The sequence below is a fragment of the Cervus elaphus genome, chromosome 19 (assembly GCF_910594005.1).
Source record: "Cervus elaphus chromosome 19, mCerEla1.1, whole genome shotgun sequence".
In the NCBI taxonomy this organism is placed as follows: Eukaryota; Metazoa; Chordata; class Mammalia; order Artiodactyla; family Cervidae; genus Cervus; species Cervus elaphus.
The window spans coordinates 85,670,413-85,694,185 of NC_057833.1; positions in this window are offsets into that span (position 1 = coordinate 85,670,413).

Genomic DNA, 23,773 nt, shown 5'->3' on the forward strand with positions numbered 1-23,773 from the left:
ACAGTGGAAGTGAGAAATAGATTTAAGGGACTAGATCTGATAGACAGAGTGCCTGATGAACTATGGATGGAGGTTCGTGACATTGTACAGGAGACAGGGATCAAGACCATCCCCATGGAAAAGAAATGCAAAAGGGCAAATGTCTGTCTGAGGAGACCTTACAAATAGCTGTGAAAAGAAGAGAAGTGAAAAGCAAAGGAGAAAAGGAAAGATATACCCATTTGAATGCAGAGTTCCAAAGAATAGCAAGGAGAGATAAGAAAGTCTTCCTCAGCAATCAATGCAAAGAAATAGAGGAAAACAATACAATGGGAAAGATGAGAGATCTCTTCAAGAAAATTAAAGATATCAAGGGAACATTTCATGCAAAGATGGGCTGAATAAAGGACAGAAATCGTATGGGCCTAACAGAAGCAGAAGATATTAAGAAGAGGTGGCAAGAATACACAGAAGAACTGTACAAAAAAGCTCTTCATGACCCAGATAATCACAATGGTGTGATCACTGACCTAGAGCCAGACATCCTGGAATGTGAAGTCAAGTGGGCCTTAGAAAGCATCACTACGAACAAAGCTAGTGGAGGTGATGGAATTCCAGTTGAGCTATTTCAAATCCTGAAAGATGATGCTGTGAAGGTGCTGCACTCAATATGCCAGCAAATTTGGAAAACTCAGCAGTGGCCACAGGACTGGAAAAGGTCAGTTTTCATTCCAATCCCAAAGAAAGGTAATGCCAAAGAATGCTCAAACTACCGCACAATTGCACTCATCTCACACACTAGTAAAGTAATGCTCAAAATTCTCCAAGCCAGGCTTCAGCAATACGTGAACTGTTAACTTCCAGATGTTCAAGCTGGTTTTAGAAAAGGCAGAGGAACCAGAGATCAATTGCCAATATCTGCTGGATCATCAAAAAAGCAAGAGAGTTCCAGAAAAACATCTATTTCTGCTTTATTGACTATGCCAAAGTCTTTGACTGTGTGGATCACAATAAACTATGGAAAATTCTGAAAGAGATGGGAATACCAGACCACCTGACCTGCCTCTTGAGAAACCTGTATGCAAGTCAGGAAGCAACAGTTAGAACTGGACATGGAACAACAGACTGGTTCCAAATAAGAAAAAGAGTACATCGAGGCTGTTTTTTTTTTTATCACCCTGCTTATTTAGCTTACTTGCAGAGTACATCATGAGAAATGCTGGGCTGGATGCAGCACAAGCTGGAATCAAGATTGCTGGGAGAAACATCAACAACCTCAGATATGCAGATGACACCACCCTTATGGCAGAAAGTGAAGAGGAACTAAAGAGCCCTCTTGATGAAAGGCATTTGTGCCCTCATAATTTTCTCGATCACATGCTGGAAATCTCCACTGTTAAAGAGTACTTTCTTTGGGCTTTAGCATTGATTCCAGAATAGTTCATTAAATTATGTATATAAGTGATCAAGCATCAGAATTAATAAACCCACAGCATAGTTTAAATAGGTGCTAGTGGTAAAGAATCCACCTGCTAGTGCAGGAGATGCAAGAGACATGGGTTCGATGCCTGGGTTGGGAAGATCCCATGGAGGAGGAAATGGCAACCCACTCCAGTATTCTTGCCTGAAAAATCCCATGGACAGAGGAGCCTGGTGGGCTACAGTCCTTGAGGTCGCAAAGAGTCAGACACAACTTAGTGATGAAACAACAACAACAAGGGTTAAGTACCCTGTGCCCTGCTCTGTAGCACCATGACTGTGTCTCCCCAGCTGGAGTGGATGGATGTTCTCAAGGCAAGAACTATGTCTTAGTCACTGTTGGATCCCTAGCACCTGGCCCAGGGTCTAGCATACCTAACTGTGTTATGTATTGGGAACTTATTCAGCTGGGGGAGGTTTGTGTTCCACATGAAGAAGAGGTCAGGGCAATCTTCACTCCAAAAGATAGAATCTGAGCTGGGGCCCTAACAAAGGCAGGAGAGGAGGGAAGAGGAATTCCAAGCAGAAGGAACCATGTGAGCAGGGCTTTGGACTGGTTCTGGAACAGCCTTTACAGGGCAGCAGATACAAGTCCCTTGTATCTTGGGTGATAAAGGCAGGACACCTTTTCATACAGACACTGGAAGAGGCTGGTGGGAAGAGGATCCTGCACTCTGGCCTCCAGAAATGTCCTGTCACCTCTGGAACAGTCTGGGTGCTGTCCTCAGACATAGGGTATCCAGTAATGTTGATGGCCAGGGGCTGAAATAAATAAATAAAGCTCTATTAATATCAGCTCCATTAGAAACACAGGAAATAAATTAATGTTTGCCAAATGGGGAAAGAAAAAATCAATAGGGAAAGAAATATTATTTTTAATCTTCTGAGAAGGTTTTTTATAAACAACAGAAAGAAAAAAAAAAACATGAAAAAGGATCTGCCATCATCCTTTTAACCTTTATTTATTATCACTCATTCTACATCATCCCAAACTGCATGATAATTTAAAATTTCATTTTAATTTCAATGTATCATATAATTCAACCTAGCCTTTTACAGCATATTTTTTTTTTTACTGAAAACTTTAAAAATGTCTCAAAAGGAAATACAACCAGAGAGAGGGAGGGTAAGAAGTCCCGTAACCTTCTAGAGTAGTCATTTAATTTCTGAGATTAAAAGGTCTGTGCAAAAATACGATAACACTAAAAGCAACAAACACGACCAGCGCGAATGTTCCTTAATGGCGTGCCGAATCGTGTGGAGTGGCTGCGCCTGGGATGTTCTCTGTGTCCATCTGTGCTTTCACTTGACTTCAAATTATTTTAGACTCTGGTTATTTTGGTTGTTTTTGGAGACTATTTCTTCATTTGTTTCTACCATGTTTGATCCGTACTGAGATGGTAGCTCCTTCTTTCTTCTGTTTGTTCTGTAGCTCCTACCTGAGAGGTTTCTGGAGTTTCAGAAAATACTTCTATCAATAGCTAGCATTTATTAAGCACAGAGTGTGCTATTTAATAAGTAGTCAAGTGTTGAAAATGTATTCTATTCCTTAGTTCTCAGTGTCCCAGGAGATAGGGGTTATTATCCATATTTGATAAACAAGAAAATTGACATTCAGAGAGGTTAAGTAAATGGCCAGAAGTCACAGAGATAGAGAGGGCTAGACAGCAAGCCTAACAGCTGACCAAAGCTTTGCTTTTAGAACCACTGAAGGGGGCTGACTAGTCCCCCTTCAGAGTTCGGAGGAGCCAGAGCCGTCCCAGGCTTCCTTCTTCCCCAGGCCCCACCCAGGCTCCTGCATCAGAGACAACCCTCTATCACGGCTCTGTTGGGAAATCTCTTTCTAAGCAAATAACTTAGACTGAGAGGGAGTGTGCTGTCTGTGACTCCTGGTTATGGAGTTAGACTGAACCTGTGATATTAAGTCCTTCACTTTGCCATATATCCTCCCTCCCGGGCTCACTGTCCTGGCCATGACTCTGGTCTTGTTTTCCCATTGGCTGAGGACAAATCTGAGTTGGCTTGTGGTTGCTAATGCCACAGAGGCTGCTGCCAGGTTGAGTATGTATTGTGTATGTCTATGTATTGTGTTCTTTCATTCATTTATCCATTCAGGCACTGTGCTAGTCAGGACAGGTCAGGTTATGCTGCAATAACTAACCAACCACTCCCCAAAGCTCAGGGGTTTCAAACAGAGCACATTTCTTTTTTCCTGGTGTGTGTCCACTGGGAGTTGTGGCAGGGCTTGTGCTCAGGTTCCATCCAGGCCTGGACTTCCCTGACCTCTGCAGTAGGGGGACTTGAGCACCACGAATCATGCACCGACTCTTCAAGGTTCTAATTGGAAGTGATATATGTCACTTCTACTTAAATCTCATTGACTGAAGCAAGTCACATGCCAAATGTGTCTGGAAGGTCATGATCTGGGGCGTTTGTGAATAGTTTTGCTGACAGAATGTAGAGAGGGAGGGGAGGGTTGTTGTGGACAAAGAGAGGGTGGAGCCAGATACATGTTTTGAATTTTATTTTGTTTTTTATTTTATTTATTTTTGTTAAAGTATAATTGACTTCTGCATTGGCAAGCAGGTTCTTTACCACTGCCACCTGGGGAAGTTTCAGGTATATAACATAGTAATTCAATAGTATAGTATATACCGTCTGTGGTATAATCTATTTTTATAGATTACATTCCATGCAAAGCTATAAAATATTGACCATATTCCCTGTTCTGTATATTACATCCTTGTAACTTACTTTATTCTTGGTGGTTTGTATCTCAATCTCCTTCACCTCTCTTGTCCCTTGCCCACCCTTCTCCCCACTGGTAACCTCTAGTTTGTCCTCCATATCTGCGAGTCTGTTTCTGTTTTGTTATAATTGATCATTTGTTCTACTATTTACATTCCACATTTAAGTGAAAACATATAATATTTGTCTTTATCTTTAATTTCACTAGGCATTATACCCCCCAGTGCGATGGAAAACCACTGGAGGATTTATAAACAAAAACGTGATGTGGTTTAATTTATATATTTTGAAGTTTTTATTTATTTATTTATTTTTGACTACACTTGGTCTTCGTTGCTGTGCATGGGCTTTTCTTCTAGTTACAAACAGCAGGGGCTCCTCTCTAGTTTCAGTGCATGGGCTTCCCATTGTGGTGGCTTCTCTTGTGGAGCAGGAGTTGTAGAGCATGTGGGCTTCAATAGTTGCAGCACGTGGGCTCAGGAATCATGGCTGGCAGGCTCTAGAGCACAGTCTCAATAGCTGTGGTGCAGGGACTTAGTTGCTTCGTGGCATGTGAAACCTTCCCAGACCAGGGATTGAACCCATGTCCCATGCATTGGCGGGTGTATTCTTAACCACTGGGCCACCAGGGAAGTCCCTGATTTACAATTCTTAAAAGATAGTTTGGCTGTTCAGATGGCAGACTGTAGTGGGTGAAAATTAAGCAGGAGTGACAGTCCAGTGCCTGCTTCCCTTACCCTGAGAGCCCAGAAGCGAGTGGGGGAAATTAGACCTTTCTGCCCCTCAGAGCCACTCTCCAGGCCTTCACTGGACCATCCACATAGGTGAGGCCTGGGTTGCAGAGGTCCTCCCTAAGGGATGCAAGTCTTCGTCGCGCAGCATGTCTCAGAATTTGCAGGAGAAGAATGGTACTCACCCTCCAGGTCTCTTCCCCTAATTCCAGATTGTGAAAAACATGGCTACAAGAAGTGAACCCAGACCCATGGAATGTGTCTACAGCGCTGAGAGCCATTCCTACATTCGATTGCCATAATTTTTCTCCCTAATCATGCCTGAAAAATAACTTCCTTGCTTAAAAATGATTATTTTAAAAAGTCCTGAACATTAATTTGCTTAATGCTCCCCTGTCACAGATGTGTTTCGCCTGATGCTTTGGCACAAGAGATGGGCAGAAGATGCCTCATATATTTGTGTCAAGCTTCATCGACAGTGACGTTTGTCAGAGGCTACTTAAGTGACAGCTAAAAAACACCTGATTGTTTACCTAGAATTCCCTATCATGGCCAACCCGCTCACGCCTCTATCTGCCATCAGTGATTTGTATGTTTCAGCTGAAATGGGCAGGAAACAAATCTGGAAGGAAGTAGATATCCAAATTACTTCTCTGACCAACATTTCACAATGAAAACAGGCATGTTTGCTGAAAGTTTCTGTGTGGCCAGTTCACTTGGGGGCATTTGTTTCCTGTTTCCATTCTTTCTTCTGCCTAGACACAGACCCTTGGGCTCAGTTCAAGCCAGGGAAGGGGCCTAATTCAGGCATTGCAGATGAATTTCAACTAGAAAGGATTCATTTCTATTATGTTTGTATCTACCCCAAATTGGAGTTCAGCTCTCAAGACCAGAAAAGAGAAACAGAGAAATTTAAACATTTGCACAAAACTCAAACTGACATTTTCCTAGATTTAAACCTGAATTACATGGAAACAAAAACAATGCATTAAAATAATACAGAATAAGAAAGGTAGAAAAATGTATAACCTTGCCACTCTCAGAAGCATGATGTCACGAAGCAGCACTTATTTTATTCTTAAACTTGATATTTTTGAATGGGTAATATTTTCACAATTTTTTTTTGCCACACCCTGTGGCATATGGGATCTCAGTTTCCCAACCAGGGGTCAAACCCACACCCCCTACAGTGACAGTGAAGTCTTAACCACTGGGCCATCAGGGAAGTCTCTTTACATGTTTTAAAAATAAATAATATATGTATGTATTTTAAGTGATAACGATTTCAAAAACTTTTTAAAAATTTTACTTTGGAATAATTTCTAGAAGAGTTGCAAAGAGAGTACAGTTTGTATATAGTGTTCACTCGGCTTCCCCTAATGTTAAATAATCATAGTATATATGTTTAAACTAAGAAATTAACATTGGTACAATGCTACTAACTAAATACAGACTTCATTCAAATTTAATCAGTCTTTTCACAAATTTCCTTTCGTCTGTTTCAGAATCTAAGCCAGAATATGACACAGCATTTCATTTTCATGTCTCTTTAGTTTCCTCTGACCTGTGCTATTTTCTCAGTATTTGTTTGCCATGACCTTGCCAGTTTTGAAGAATACGGTTGGATATTTTGTAGACTGTCTCAGTTGGGGTCTGTCTGATGTTTTCTTGTGATCAGACTGGGGTTATGGGCTTGGGGGCAGAATTCCCAGGGAGGAAGTGCCGTTCCTTTTGCATCAGATCAGGGGCACATACTTATTAACATTCATCACCTGGTTGTGGAGTGCCTGTTGACTTTCAGGTTTCTCCTCTGTAAACCTGTTATGTTTTTCTTTCCATACTCCATCCTTTGGGGGAAGCTCATTGAATCTAGCCCAAACTCTAAGGGAGGGGACTCGTATTATTTGAAATTCTTTCATAAGGAAATTTGTCCCTTATCCCTCCATTTATTTTATTTATTCAATCATTTGTTTATAGCAATATGGACTCATTGATGTTTATTTTAGTCTTTGGGTTACAATCCAATACTAATGTAATTAATTTTGTTGCTCAATAAAGCAACAAGTAAAGCTTGTAGTTCTAGTTTTGGCCCCTGGGAGCTATCTGGTTGGCTTCTTAATTCCTTTTGACATGACTGCATCTTTTGCTTTTTTTCTGCTATGCCTAGTAGGGGACAGAACTAGGAAATGTATGTCTGCATACTAATCTCTCTCTCTCTCTCTCTCTCTCTCTCTCTCTCTCTCTCTCTCTCTCTCTCTCTCTCTCTCTCTCTCTCTCTATATATATATATATATATATATATATACACAAATCTCTCTCTCTTAAAATAAGAGTTCATACTGATAACCTATAACCCTGCACCACAGATCTATTCTTGTTTCCCTTCTTGCTTATTTGTAGCTCCTTTTTCTGACAGAATACTGGCTTCTATTATCTACACTATATTTATTTATTTGTTTAATACTAGCAGCAGCAGCATATGTGTACTTCCATGATTGTTAACCCATACACCTATAAGAAATAAATTTATCAGCTAGAGTACAGTCTTTATGTTCGATGCATTTTGTCCCATGCATTAGTATCCAGTCCAGACACCATTTGCCGAAACTAGTCAGCTTTTTTTTATTCTACCCTCTTCAATAAGCCTATGTCAAACACAGGTCATACAGTTAGATTCACTTGCCTCAGTCTGCATTCTGCTCTGGGATCCCCCAACATCCTGGTTTTTAATTAGAATATAGTGAAGTTCACACTTTGTGGTATATAGTTCTAGAGTTCTGACGGATGCGTCCATCACCCCACAGTGTTGGGTGTTCGTGTGTAACCCTTTGTAGTCAACCCTTCTCCCTCCCCCAGTCTAAGGCAACTACTGCTTTGTTTTCCATCCATATAGTCTTATAGTCTTACAAATACTTAATTTTTTTTTCATTTTGGAAGTTTTTATTGTTTGATTTTTTAAAAAATTGAGTATAGTTGACTTACAACATTTCAGGTGTACACAAAGTGATCATTCATATATACATATGAATATAGATATACATATTCTTTTTCAAGTTCTTTTCCCTTATAAATTATTGCAAGATATTGAGTATATTTCCCTGTGCCACTAATACACTACTATTACATTTAGTAGTGTGTATCGGTTAATCCCAAACTCTTGATTTATCTTTCCTTCTTCTCCTCTCCCCTTTGTTAGCTGTGAATTTGTTTTCTATGTCTGTGAGGCTATTTCTCTTTTGTAAATTTCATTTGTATCATTTTTTAGATTCCATGTATAAGTGACATCAGTCTTTCTCTGTCTGACCTATTTCACTTGGTATAATAATCTCTAGGTCCATACATGTTGCTGCAAATGGCATTATTTTATTCTTATTTATGGCTGAGTAATATTTCACATCTTCTTAAGCCATTCATCTATCTATAAACATTTGCTTCCATGTCTTCACTATTGTAAATAATATTGCTATTAATTTTGGGGCCCTTGTTTTTTCTCCACTTCATTTGAAAATTCAGGTAGTTCCTTGTTGTGTGGATTTAGATATATCACAGACCACACCCTCTCAGTATTGCACATACGAGTAGACATCCCACCTGTAAAAGGAAAGCAGAGCACTCTATGGGCTGTGGAGTTAGACTGCTTGGGCACACACTCAGCTCCAGTACTTACTGACTGTAAAACTGTGATCAAGTTACTAAAAACTTCAATGGCTTAATTTCCTTTTTTTTTCTAAAATGAAGACTATAATAGTAGTCTTCAAATTTGAGGATTACTATGACTACTCTTCAAATGGTAGTCTTCTTTCCAAATTTGATGTAAGTAAAAAATGAGCTCATATGTGTAAAAAAATGGAACCTAGAATACAGTAAGCCTTCCAAAGAAGTTAGTTGCTGTCATTATTATTACTACTATTTCTAGTCTATAACTGAGTATCCTCATTAAAAATGAACAAAACTCTTTTCATTAAAGTATATTTTATCTCCTAAATTATAAACAGAAAATCAGAGGGTTGGGAATGAAGACTTTATTTTCTTTCCTGATAGTTGCTACTTCTCTTTTCTTTATAGTGTAACTTTTCTCACTATACAGGTAAAGCACACTTACCCTTATTCATTTAACAATCGTTTATGTATGACCTTAGCACTGTAATGGGGACCATGCCTCTCTTTACATGTTCCTGTATCGTTAGCTTCTCTAATGGTTTGTAGCATATGGTATAGCTGCTCAATATATAATTGGAAAGTGGTTGAGGGACACCTGACTGTGAACTGGTGGTCCGTGTTAACACAAAGATGAGTGAGGGCTGGTGCTTCAGCTAAGTGAGGGAGATAGGGCCCATGCCCTGCAGAGGCAGGCCTGGCTGACTCTACCTGGGTCACTTGGAGAATGGTCTCAGAGAAGGATTAGAAAATCTAATGAAAAAGGGAACCTTCCTACACTGTTGGTGGGAATTTAAATTGGGGCAGCCACTATGGAAAACACTGTGGAGGTTCCTTAAAAAACTAAGAATAGTTACCATATGATCCAGCAATCTTACTCCTGGGCACATATCCAGAAAAGATGAAAGCTAATTTGAAAAGATACATGCACCCCAGTGTTCATTGCGACACTATTTGTAACAGCCAAGACATGGAAACAATGTAGATATTCATTGACAGATAGAAGATTTGGTACATATATACAATGGAATATTACTCAGCCATAAATAGAATGAAATAATACCATTTGCAGCAACATGAATAGACCTAGAGATTGTCATACTAAGTGAAATAGGTCAGACAAAGACAAATATCATATATCACTTATATGTTGAATCTAAAAATGATACAAATAAACTCTTTTATGAAATAGGCATGGATTCACTGATATAGAAAACAAACTTATGGTTTCCAAAGGGGAAGGGAGAAGAGAGATAAATTAGGAGTCTGGGATTAACAGATACACACTGTTACAAAGAGAAATAGAAATTACTATATAGCACAGGGAACTCTATTCACTATCTAAAACAACCTGTAATGGAAAAGAATCTGAGAAAAAGAAACATTTTATATCTATCTCTATAAACAATCAATTTATGTATATATATATATAAACTGAATCACTTTGATGTACACCTAAACTAACAACAATGGTGAGTAGATACAGGTGGGGGCACCTTGCAAAAGCAGGAGACCAACTGGAAACTCTCTGGAGAGAGAGGGTCATGATCCGAACTGGAATCATGGAAGGAAGAGAGGGAGAGATTTTTAATGGAGGATTCGACAGGACTTGGAGATCAGTTTTATACAGAAGCCTGAGGACAGAAAATAGTAGAGAAAGTGACAGCCAGTGTGCCTTCTTGGGTGGTGGGACTATTCCTGAACTCCCCAGGGAGAGAGGGCTGAAAGAATGAGTTCAGGTACACACACTGTTCATACAAATGTGCACACATGTGCCTACACACCATCTCCCCAATAATAACTGTTGACATTAAAACAGGAAACACAGAATCCAACTGACAGAGGGGGTGGTATGGGTGATTGAAATGAACACAGAAGAAGGATGCATCTTCCCTAGGAGGTTCAGATTACAATTAGGGTCAGGAAAGGAACTATGTGAAAAGTCATAGGTTTGTGGGAGGACCTAGACCTGCTTTGTCCTCAGTCACCTCTGACTGGCAGGACCTTTTCCCTGCAATGATGACCTTTAATAGATCAAGTGACATCTGTGTGTCTATGTATCTATGGATATAAGGCCACAGGAGAAACCCTCTGAGTTCCCATCGTTTCTTGGATGAAGACACTTTCATGGTGGCAGCTGGTCCAGATTACAGGTGCAGCCAGAGGCCTTGGAGCAGGAGGAAACTGAATGGCCCCCATGAGAATGGAGGTCCTGAGACCTTCCCCCTGTTAATGGAGCTCTGATCGATGGAGCAAACTAGCCACTCCTGGCACAGGGACTTACTACTCTGGTCACTGCCTGTTTTTCTGGAACAATGTGCCCTGTGATGTATGTTGAAATGAAATGCCAAATTTAGAGGAAGGGCAATATGGTTCTGAAAAGGCAACTCAGAACACAGAGGTTAAGAGAAAGTGGGGCTTGTCCTGACACCTTTTCTGAGGGACATGGGTGGCCCTGAACCCTGCTGGGTGCCCCTCTTGCTTGTCACTGCACATGTGCATCACAGGGCAGGTGGCAACAGGGCCGCACATAGCACCACTGTGACTATAATAGGACAGCTTTACGACAAGCAAAGAGACACTTCTATTACACAGAATCTCTTGCTCCAAGCGGCAGATGAGAGAAATCCTCTAATCTCACTTGGTTTTAATCCTGGATTAAGTCAGATCTGTTAATAAAACACCAGTAAAATCAAGACTAGTTTGCAATTATCTTCAACTTCAATTACATACATTTTATGATTTTAAACACACATACAGTTGAAGTATGTTTTAAATTCTGTGCACCCTTGAAGAGACAGTTCAGGAAAATTAAAGAGTTCCACCGATAAAGCATTGGCTAGAAAACACAAGGAGGAGATGGGAAGAGAGAAGAAAATGGTTGAATTCAAATAATATTCTCAATTTTTATCTAACAGCCTAATCCAAATCAGAAGGATGACCACGGCAGGGCTGACGTGGAGGGTAACGCTGAGCTGCTGGGATGCGTGCAGTGTGTGCTGAGGCCAGATTCCGCCCCCACCAGCAGGAGACTGCTTTAGCTCTGTGGACAGGTGTTTCCCAGGCCAGCAGGGATGATGAGCTGTCCCAACTCATCAGCTGTGCACACAGGGCTCAACCAGAGATGGCATCACACACCCCACGAGTCTGTGCAACCCTGAAGGGGACAGCCCCTATTACATTGTGCTAAGCCTGGGTCTTTAAAAGAGTCTGAGTCTCCAGGGCAGGCTCACACTGCTGCCTTTTTTCTCATTTTTAGAATCAGGGCTGCTTGTGGTACCCAGATAGCGCCAGTCGAGGTAGAAGACAGCCCCGCTCCTCTGAACTCCTGGGAAGGCGCTTGGTTTGCACGCTCCCGGAGAATGAATCACTGTCTGAACATGCTTTCTGTGTAATGTGTCCTCATCTGTTTCAGTCTTAGTCATGCACTGCACCTCCTTTTCTGGGACACACGTGGACCATCTCGTCCCTGAAGACTGATTGGGGAGGTGAGAGGATGTGCAGAAATAACCATCCCAGCTGTCTGCGGGTGGGGTCCAGCTCACATATAGGCTTGCAGCTCAGCACTGAGTTAGCTTGTACAACATTGTGGGGAGGAGAGTACCCTTCACACCAGTTGGATTCCTGAGACATGCAGACTTTGAGAGATGTGGTAACTCCATGCTGGTTCTTCCTGGTGACCATCCTCAGGGCAGCAGGGGCAGCCGTGCCCACTAGGCAAGGTGGGCGCACACCCTGCTCTGAGGCCAACTGGCACTGCCTCCGCTGTCCTGCGTGTGCTGCTGTCCATCTTACAATAAAGAAAAAATCCACTCTTATTTGCTCCTATGTCTCTCTCTGGGGAAATGAGGGCCCCTGAGGGCTGCATGTTTGGCTAGCATGCCTCACTCGTGTATGGCACTTGCCTGGTCCCTGTGGCTATCTGTTTTTATAATCCTTAGGCATGAGTGTGATTGAGACCCTGAGCTCTTTGGAAATTAACCACACTATGGTGGGATATTCTATGACAGCATGTATTTCGCCCTGCAAATTGCCAAGTCTTGGTCACAAGTCATCACTTCCTTTCATCTCTCCATTTCCATCATCAGCTCTAGCAGTTTGGCTGTCTTCTTAGAGCCACCTTCATAAGAAATAAAATGTATAATCTGTTACTTCCCTGATGGTCCAGTGGCTAAAACTTCACCTTCCAATGCAGGGAATGTGGGTTCGATCCCTGGTCAGGCAGCTAAGATCCCACATGCCTCACAGCCAAAAAACCAAAGCATGAAACAGAAGCAGTGTGGTAACAAATTCAATAAAGACTTCTGGTCCAAACTTTTTAAGAAGTCTTTTTAAAAAAGTAAAGAATCATTTATTGTAGGTTATACTGTCCTAAATTTGAATTAGAGACTAGTTGAGGATGTGGGTGGGTGGGTGTGGGCAGTAGCTGAGTGATCTTGGGGTCAGTGATTGGTCAAGGCCAACTTTGTACAGAACAGCATCCACTGTTATAGACAGCAGTTCAGATCTGAATAAACGCCATGGATTTGGGAGCAGGCCAGCTTGGCTCATTCATGAATGTCAGATCCACAGATCTTAATGTGATTGTGGAGAATAATTTCCTGGAATTCAGCTATAGCTTTAGAAGGTTTCAGTTCAATTCAGTTGCTCAGTCGTGTCCAACTCTTTGCAACCCCATGGACTGTAGCACGCCAGGTTTCCTTGTCCTTCACCAACTCCCAGAGCTTGCTCAAACTCATGTCCATCAAGTCAGTGATGCCATCCAAGCATCTCATCCTCTGTCATCCCCTTCTCCTCCTGCCTTCAATCTTTTTCAGCATCAGGGTCTTTTCCAATGAATCAATTCTTTACATCAGATGGCCAATGTATTGGAATTTTAGGAGGCTTGAAACCCTAAAATTATAAACAACATCTTATGTTGGGAAGAAGTTTGTTTGTTTTTTGAGAAGATGTTTGATAACTTTCTTTAGATTATCAAAATTGTCTATGTTTCAAAACAGTCAATGATTGTTTGTGAACTTTACATACCCCATCTTATTCCAAAAAATTTAAGATTATTTATAAAGATGTCCCTAACATAAAAGTTATAATAAATTAGGACCAAATATTTAACAAGAGAGCTGGGGGAATTCCCTGGTGGTTCTCACAATAAAGTGAGAGCTGATAGAGCTGATCTGGCTGGTTGGCCCAAGATCCCTTACTCCTGAATATGTCTGGACCACTCATTATTCGTGGTTATTGGGTGCTTCTAGACCATTGCCTGTCAACAGGGCCTCATAGGAGAAGTTGATATGGGGCTCCTGAGCACGAAACTCTTTCTGTGTCTGCCATTTCTTAATCATAGGAAATAGGCTTCATTCAGCCTCTATGACCTTCCCTGAGTTCCAATGGGCAGGTTCAAATAGTTGCTAACTAAGGAAAGAAGAGGATATGGAGACAAGAGAAGAATAGTAAAAAACAAACAAACAAACAAACAAAAAAACAATAGTACAGCCTTGGGATAGGGTCCTGGTTCCCTCTCAAGGGATATACATAACAATTTCTTTGAACTGTTTTGCAGATACTGAAAACCCTCACCAGCTGGGAGAAATTATTGGTATGCTGCTCACAAGCACATAGACCTCAGACTGGTTGGAACCAGAACGTTGATGATGCTGTCTCCCATTCACCTCATCACCAACCAATCCGAGAATGCCCATGAGCTGATCACGCCTTCTTTGAATCATTACTATAAAACTCACTACCACCTCCAGTTTGGGACACACAGTCTTGAGTGCGTTAGCTGGCTGCGGCCCTCTTTGTCTGGCAAAGCAATAAAGTTATTCTTTTCTACTTCACTCTAAACTCCATCTTTGAGATTTAATTCGGTGTTGGGGTCGAGAGGACAGATTTGGCTTCAAAATGGCTTTGGGGAGGCCCCAAGTCCCTGAGTATGTCAAAGAGAAGAGACTAGGTGAGGATTCTTTCTCTGAAGCACATCTAGAAAACTGTAGGTATGGGCATGTTAGGGGAAGCACCTGACTGAAACCACCCACCTTGGCCAGGCATACACTACGGCCCTCCGCCGGGGCACCCCTTCCCAATAGTCTCTTGCTTTGTCAGCTCATGTGTCTCCTCGGACATTTCTTTTCCGAGTGTTAGACAAAAGCCCACTTTTGGGCCCTGGAGGGTGTCCCCCTTCCTGCAACAGGTATGTTTGCGTATGCATATACTTATAAGCAGGTGTGTGACCGTGGAATGTGTGTGAATTTGAAAAAAAAAAAAGTGTATATGGCAATGTGCTACAAGTGAGTGTATATGGTGATGTGCTCAAAACTGGTACATATATGAACTTCATAATGTATTTGTGTGTGAGTTTGAGAATGATGCATACAGATGCATACAGTCCAGAAATACACAGAACAGGGAGAATGGGGAAGGGCGTGGCCAGGGGAAACATAATAGGTACAGAGGGGAAGGAAGAAATTTCTGGGAAGACCGGAGTATAATTTTAAAGTATGGATGAGCATAAGCACTATTTCAAGATATATTCAGTGCTCTAGATATATCTGTGAGGGCTCTGAGTCATTGATTTCCAGGTATGGCTAATATGACTGTAGTTTGTTGCCTACATTAATAACAGAAGGAAATATTACTTTTCAGTTTCAGCTGGTGAAATGAAGATGTAAGTTTTCCTCTTATAATTTATGACTCCCCAGAATTATATTCACAACCCCATGAAAGTATCTTTTGACCCTATGTTAAGAACCTCTGATTGAGAGGGTCATGAACAACATTTTAAAGGGAAATGTAGACTGGAGCAGAGTGGAACAGAATAGAATGAAAAATATCAGGGAATATTTCACATAGGAAGAAATATTATATGGAATACTGAATAAAATGACTGTGTGTGTGTGCTGGATCATGATATGAAAGTAGGCAAAATAGAAAAACATTGAGCCAAGGAATATGTTTTATGTTTTAGATAAATGCCAAGGAAGGATTTCAAGTGCAGCAGTCACCAGAGTAGGGTTCAGTTACAGAAACCTTTCTCCAAAAGCTGTAAAAAGGATTGAGCAGAGGGGAGTGAGGTGGAGAGAGAACAGCAGTTCACAGGTCATCATGGAATCTATGTGATGGTAAAAACGGAACGACGGGCAGATTCCAGACCTGTTAAAGAGGTAGAACCCAGGGACTTGGTAACCCTTTGAATTTGAGAGATACTGCAGAAAAAGGAATCTTTGTTCACTCTTGATGTTCCGACTTAGGCCCCTAGGTGTGTGGGCATGCCCATTTAAGATAGAGCTCATAAGAGCAGGGCCAGTACTGAGGGAACTAAGTCTGACTTTATAAACAATGATTTTTGCTTTTTTCTGATGCTCCAAACTGGGATGTCACTCAGCCTCTCTCTAAATCTCAATATTGGAATTTCGGAAATGTGGCATTTTATCTGAAAACAGACTTTTTGGAGGCTTATGCGTATAAAGATCCTATCTCATGAAGATATTTACATGATTACATTAAATGAGATTATGCATGTGAAAAGAATTTTATAAATTGAATCCTAGAAACTTTCTACAAATAGTAGTTACCTAGTGCATAAGTATAGTCTTTTTTTGTTTGCAAGGGATAAAATCCAGTCTAAACACGATTGGGTGCAAATGAAGCATATCAGCTCTTTAAAGTAGAAAGTGTAGAGATATGTCAGCTTCAAGTAGAGCTGGATCCAGAGGTTCCTGATTTTGCTCCACCTTCAGCTGAGCTCTGCTTTCCTCTGTGCGGTGGTTCTATTCTCAGTGAGGCTTCCCGACCTCATCGAGTCAACTTGGTTGCAGCATTCCAGCCTGCCAGTATTCCAGGTTCCAGTTTTGGGGAGGGGAAGGAGTCTCTTTTTTTAATCCTTCTTGCATATATATTATTCTGCTTATATAAGTTTAGGTCACTTGCCTCCTTCCTGGCCAATCAAAGTGACTGGGGAAAATAACTGGCTATTTTTCTTAGGCTTGGAGATAGAAAGGATCACATTCAGATCACTAGCCTGAGAGAGGAGAGGTAGATCCCTGAATGAACACTGGGGGGCTCTTGCTAAAAGAAGGTAGAATGGGTCCTAGGAGGCAAACATCAAAAGTTGGACATCCACAGCAGAGAGGATAATATTGTTAGTGTAGACCTGTTTATAGAGAAGGCATTGAGTACACTTTTATTTAGCTAGACACCGAGCTCCACGGTGGAAAGCACAAATACTCACAGAGCTCTTAAGATGCAGGCTGCTAAGATTGACTAAGGTGACAATTCAAAAGCTTTAATGACTGAGGGCCCTAGAAAGCCCTTTTCAGGAGGGAAGTCAGGATTCAGCAGATGGAAGTGGATTATTAGATTGAAAGATTACCTGACTTCTACATGCAGCAGACAAGAATCTGGAGTGGGGCATCTTCCACAGAAGGGAGAACAGCACATTCCTCCTCCCCTGAGCTGAGCCTCCGTGTTGGGAGTCTGTTCTGGCTGAGGTTTCTTTGGGCCAGGGGTCTGGAGACAGGCAGTATGGACTTTAAGAGGTAAATTGTGGTTAGCACGTTAGCTCTGGTTCAGTTGACTATAAATAGGTTTTTACAGGTACACCTAAAGTACTCCAATTGCCCACACACCCCTATAAGTGGATTTGCACATGTGTGTGTGTGTATGCAGAGACACACACACACACACACGAACATACACACCTCAAAAAGCAATTTTCCCCCCAGAGCATCAAGAAAGTTCCCCTTTCCACTTAAATGCTTTTCCAAATAGTCTTATTTTATTTTATTTTTTTTATTTATTTCTCTGCCATATCCTTTTCAATCTGGAAAGTGACTTGGCCTCTTTTCCCCCATCTATTTTCTGCCTTCCCGCTATTCAGTTTAGGCATGAAACACAGAACTAGATTGAAAGCATTCAATGGCTATTCAATCGGAGAAGAAAAGAGCCCCTTGGAGCTTTATTAGATATGAAGATCCACAATAAAAATCAATTTCTGCCTCTTTATGCAGTTTAAATGACAAAGCACCCACCCATTCTGCAGCCATTGTGCTGGGGAAATGTAATTCAGTCCCCGAGCTGGGCCCAGAGCACCGCGGACTCCCTGACCTGCACTGACAGATTCCAATATGATACAGACCTTCGGAGATAATGACAGCCACTTCATCTCACTGCAAGAAAAAAGTTATCTGATATCTTTGAGGGTTAAAAGGCTATGTGGGCAGCATTTTCAATAACCCACTAAATCAGCATCTTAAAAAATACCTAAAGCTTTGTTCCTTAAAAAAAAAATTTGCCCCTTACTCCTAACTCCATTTCTGAGCCCCAGCTGACAGCGTCACAAGTGTCTGCTGCCAAGCCTTGTTTGGAACAGAAGGGACCCTGCTAGATAATTAGTCCAAAGGGAGACAAGGTGGGAAAAAAATGTCTATTCTTCTAAGGAATACAGATCTTCAGGTTTCCGAGTCCTGACAAAATAAATGAGATGAAACCAGTTAAAAAAAAAAAAAACCCCACATCTAAAAAACTAATTCCAAACTTGTTCTAACCTGTTTAAAATGTTACTATAAAAAGTTTTCTTTGCTAGAAGTGGACACAGTCCCTTTAATAGAAAGAAGTTTGTGCTTGAAGAAAGTTTCTGACAGAGTCGTTGCCAAGGGAGCCACAGGAAAATGGCAGTTGGTCATTAATTCCCATGGGTAGAAACTTATCCTAATAGAAGGGGGAAAAGTTAAGGGAAGAGATGGATGCCTTCTTTCATTTAAGATGGTTTACTCTCAGGGAAAATGTTTAACGGGAAAACATTATAGTTCCATGTTGTCCCATCATAGTCCCATAGTCCCATGTTCTGAACCTGTAAAGGAACACACCTCGATTAATTTCTTTCTTTTATTATGACCAGGGAGGTAGGGAGATAAAGCAATGGTAGAAAAATAAACTACATCTGTTCTTGGGTTCCTTGGAAGGATTCAGAGAGTGAATCCTCTGAATGAGGGCTACAGGATGATTAACAAAGGACCATGGGAAGGGCTCTGGCTCTAAGTTGAGAAAAGCAGTGTGTTACAAAACCACCTGATGACTGCCTGTAAGTTACACGAGGAATCAGAAAGAGGCAGGACAGTGAGGCATTGCTGGGGTTGCAGTGGAAAAAGTAGGAGTGGGGATTCTACGTGCTCAGAGCCCTGTGTGACTTTAGGAAAACTTCTCACTGCCTGGGCCCAAGGCCCCTAGTCAATAAAGTCTGATGTCTTTGGTTAATGAACCTTAAAGTCCTTTGTGTTGTTCCCACAATCTACGATTTGGTCTCCAAATTACGAAGCTATTTACTGTAAAGTTATTATCCTTCAGTTTTAGATTTTAGAAATGCTTTGCACCCAATTGTTCTAATAAAACATGCTTTAAAAAGTCAAGCGGAAAATCTCAATTTAGCTCCATATCCGGGAAAACAGGGTACCCCTGTTCAGGGCTGCCGTGGCCAATAGCTTTCATCCTGTGTGCCAGCTCTGACTGACAGGCAGTGGCTATTTGCAGCAGTGTGGTCTCATAGAAATGGGAGAGAAAAATGTGAGCCATATGTGCTTTTGAAAAATTTGTGGTAAAAAACACTAACATAAGATTTACTATCTTCATCGTTTTAAGTGTATGGTAAGGTAAGCTACATGCACCTTCTTATAGAGCAGATCTCCAGAATTTTTCATCTTGAAAAACTGAAACCTATACTCATTAATTCCCATTCCCTCTCTTCCAGTCTTTAGCACATTCTTTTCTACTGTCGGTTTCTATGATTTTGACTTTGAGACACTTCCTATGAGTGGAATCATACACTGTTTGTCCTTTGGTGACCAGTTTATTTAACTTTGAATAATATCCTTGAGGTTTATGCATTGGTAGTTCATGACAAGACTGTCTTCCTTTTTAAAAGATGTATAATATTTCATTTTATATATAGACCACATTTTTTAAATCGATTCATCCATTGCTGGACATTTAGGCTCTTCCACATCATGGCTGTTGTGAGTAATGCTGTGATGGACATGAGTATGCAAATACATCTCCAAGATTCTGCTTTCAATTTTTTTGGATATATACCCAGCAGTAGGATTGCTGGATCACAAGATAATTCTATTTTCAGCTTTCTAAGAAACTTCCATATTGTTTTCCAAGTGACTGTACCATTTTACACTCCCACCCACAGTGCAAAAGGGTTCCAATTTCTTCACATCATTTTCAATATTTGTTATTTTATAATTTTTTTTGGACAGTAGCCATCCTAACAAGTGTGAGAAGGTAATCTCATTGTGGTTTTTATTTGCATTTCTCTGATGATTAGGGAAGGTGAGCATCTCTTCATCTGTGAACCACTTGCATATCTTTTTCACAGAAAAAGTCTATTCAAATTTTTTGTCCATTTCTTAGTTGGATTGTTTACTTTGTGGTTGTTGAATTCTTTATATATTCTAGATATTAACCCTTTATCAGATGTATGATTTGCGTAGTTTTCTCTCACTCCATAGGTTGCCTTTTCACTCTGTTTCTTCCTTTGTTGTGTAGAAATTTTTGAGCTTCATGTGGTTGCATTTGTCTATTTTTGCATCTGTTGCTTGCACTTTTGGTGTCATATCCAAGAAATCATAGGGAAGTCCAATGTCATTAACCTCTCTTCCTGTGTTTTCTTCTAGGGATTTTATAGTTTCAGGTCTTTTGTTTAGGTCTTTAATCCATATTGAATTAATTTTTGGATATGGTATAAGGTAGTGGTCCTACTTCATTCTTCTTCTTCTTTTTTTAATGTGGATATCCAGTTTTCCCAGCACCATTTGTTGAAGAGACAGTCCTTTCCCCATTGTATAACTTTGGAAGCCTTCTCAAAGATAATTTTTGACCATATGCATGAGGATTTATTTTCAAATGTAATTTTAAATTTCCTAAAAGTCATATTTTTAAAGGAAGCTAGAAAGAATCTGGTACAATTATGTCTATTATATCTATATATAAATTGTGCCATGTGCTCAGTCGTGTCTGACTCCTTGTGACCCCATGGACTATAGTCTGCCAGGCTCCTCTGTCCATGGAATTTTCCAGGTAAGAAAACTGGAGTGTGTTGCCATTTCCTCTTCCAGGGGATCTTCCTGACTCAGGGATCGAAACTGAGTCTCCTGTGTCTCCTGCATTGCAGGCAGATTCTTTACCCACTGAGCCATCAGGTTAACTCAATATATATTAAATGCATATAATTTAACTCAATATATCTGGAATCTTTAAGATATAAAATTAATTGGTGCAGCCACTAAGAAAAGGAGGAGGTTCCTCAAAACACTAAAAATAGAATTACCATATGGTGCAGCAATCCCATTCTTGGGGATATATCCAGACAAAACTGTAATTCAAAAAGACACACACACCCCTATTTTCGTGGCAACACTGTTCACAACAGCCAAGCGATGGAAACAATTTAATGTCCATTGACAGATAAATGAATAAAGAAGACATGATATATATAAACATACAGAATACTACTCAGCCATAAAGGACAGTGAAATAAAGCCATTTTAAACAACATGGGTGGGACTTAGAGATTATCACACTAAGTGAAGTCAGTCAGAAAGAGAAAGACAAACCCCATATGACATCGCTTGTATGTGGAATCTGACACAAAATATGACACAGACCAACTTATCTAGGAAACAGAAACAGATTCACAGACACAGAGAACATACTTGTGGTTGCCAAGGAGGAGGTGGGGAAGAGGAGGGGTGGATTGGGAGTTTGGGATTAACAGGTGCAAACTATCACATACTGGACAAATTAACAACAGGGTCTAACAGTGTAGCCCAGGGAACTATATTCAACGTCCTGTGATAAACCATAATGGTAAAGAATATGAAAAAGAATGTATATTTATATGGACCCTGCCCTTCCACTTCAGGGGCATGGATTCGATCCCTGGTCAGGGAACTAAGATCCCCCATGCCATGCAGTGTGGCCCCCATCCCATAAAAAAGAATAGAAGTCATATTCCTAGGTCCACTTTACTAGGGATAATGAATGATGTTTGTCTTCAAGTTCAAGCAAGCTGAGAGAATGAGACTGGAAGTGCAGCCAGGATAATTTAGTAGGATAAGCCTTTCTAGGATTTTATAGTGTTACTGGGTTATTTTTTAGGGGCTCAATTGATATTGGGAATCATAGTATAAAGACTAGAGCTACTGTGGTATTGATTCTTAATTTACAGAATGGTTATTTGCTAGGGAAGTGATCTTCAGAATTTCTGAGTAATGACACACACAGTTTGCTCTTGATAGAATATTACTGGGGTGGGCATTCTGAAACTTCATGACTCTTGCTTCATGGTGTGGCCCTTAAGGAAACTACTTGACCCTCTAGTCTCCTGGGTGGCCTGGGTCACTAGTCCAGATGTCCCTTCCTCACAATAACTTCCCTTCTAGGACCTTGCTGTCTTTTTCTGTCCTTAGACTTTGACTGGAATCACCACCATCCATTCCAGTCTGCTTTAGAAGTTAAACTGACTTCCCAGACAGCCCTTGGTTAGTATAGGTTTGTGTGGTCCTTCTTCAGAGCTCTGGATATCAAGAGGTGGGATAGACTTTGCTAAACCAGATAGAAAAAGAAAGATATTCTTAGATTTCTTCTCCCAAAATAAGGAGTCAAGGGACTCATAGAACAAAGGGAATCTTCTCTAAGATAATTTGTCCCTCTGCAAAATGTGAAATTAACTGCTACAATGGTTTCCCACAGCAAAATAAAATTGAGAGCAAATTCACCATCCTCTGATCATGGGGGTACATGCGTGCATGCCTCTTGAATCTGGGCTCACCCATGTCTGCTTTCACCTACAGAGTATGGTGAAAGTGATGAAACTCCAGTATCAGTCCCAGCTTTTAAGAGAACTGTCAGTTTCTGCTTCCTTATTTTTGCATTCTGAGCCACCAAGAAAGAAGCTCAACCAGCCCAAGGCCACCACATTGTGAGGAAGCCCAAGCTAGCCATTTGGGAAGGCCTTGTGAAAACAGAGAACTGACCCACAGTCAGTCCTCAGATGCTCCACCCCTGTGCCATTTGATACTTCCAGTTGGGGGCCCAGAAATCATGAAGCAGAGATAAGCTATCCCCTTTATATTCTGTTCAAATTTCTTACACACAGAATCATAGGATGTAACAATATGCAACTGTTTTTTTTAAGGCCCTACATTTCCAATAGTTTGCTATGCAGCAATATTTGCTGATAGAACTTTACTAGGTTGCTGGATTTTCCTGTTGCCAGAGTCTCACACTTTCAGAGGAAAGCCAGAGTCTACCTTAAAAAGAAATTCCCTTCAAATGATGTCTGTAGTTTAGTTAACATTATTGTACCAATGTGAATTCCTAGTTTTGATAACTGTGCAATGGTTACATAAATTGTAAACATTAGGCTGAGTACAGGATATAATTGAACATTCTGAGCTGTTTCTTGTAACTTCTTTTTACATCTAAAATGATTTCAGAACAGTAAAGAAGTCTTTTTCTCTATGCCTCATTCTTTTTTGTCTCTCTTGCAGAATGCAATCTTTCTCGTGGAAAATTGTCAGAGGCAGTTGTGTGCCTCTCTGTTGGACCAAACACCCTATTTAAATATCCCAGAAATCTTAGAGTGGCCTTGTCATTATATAAGAAATGCAAATCAGCACATTTCTACCTGGGCTCTGTCCATCTCAGAATTCTGTACCCAGATGTTGGAGAGAACTTCTGTAAGTTCTCTATAAGGTTTATAGTGGCCCTATATAAAGGGATAGCAAACAGAGATGATAGCAAAAACTAAAGTAACTGGGGGTCACTTGGAGACCTGGGTTCAATCCCTGGGTTGGGAAGATTTCCTGGAGAAGGGAACGGCCACCACTCCAGTATTCTGGCCTGGAGAATCCCATGGACTGTATAGTCCATGGGGTCACAAAGAGTTTGACATCACTGAGTCACTTTCACTTTCACTTTACCCTGTAAAGGGCTTCCCAGGTGGTGCTAGTGGTAAAATACCCACTTGCCAATGCAAGAGACATAAGAGATGCGCGTTTGATCTCTGGGTTGGGAAGATCCCCTGCAGGAAGGCATGGCAATCCATTCCAGTATTCATGCTTGGAGAATCCCATGGACAGAGGAGCCTGACAGCCTATGGTCCATAGGGTTGCAAAGAG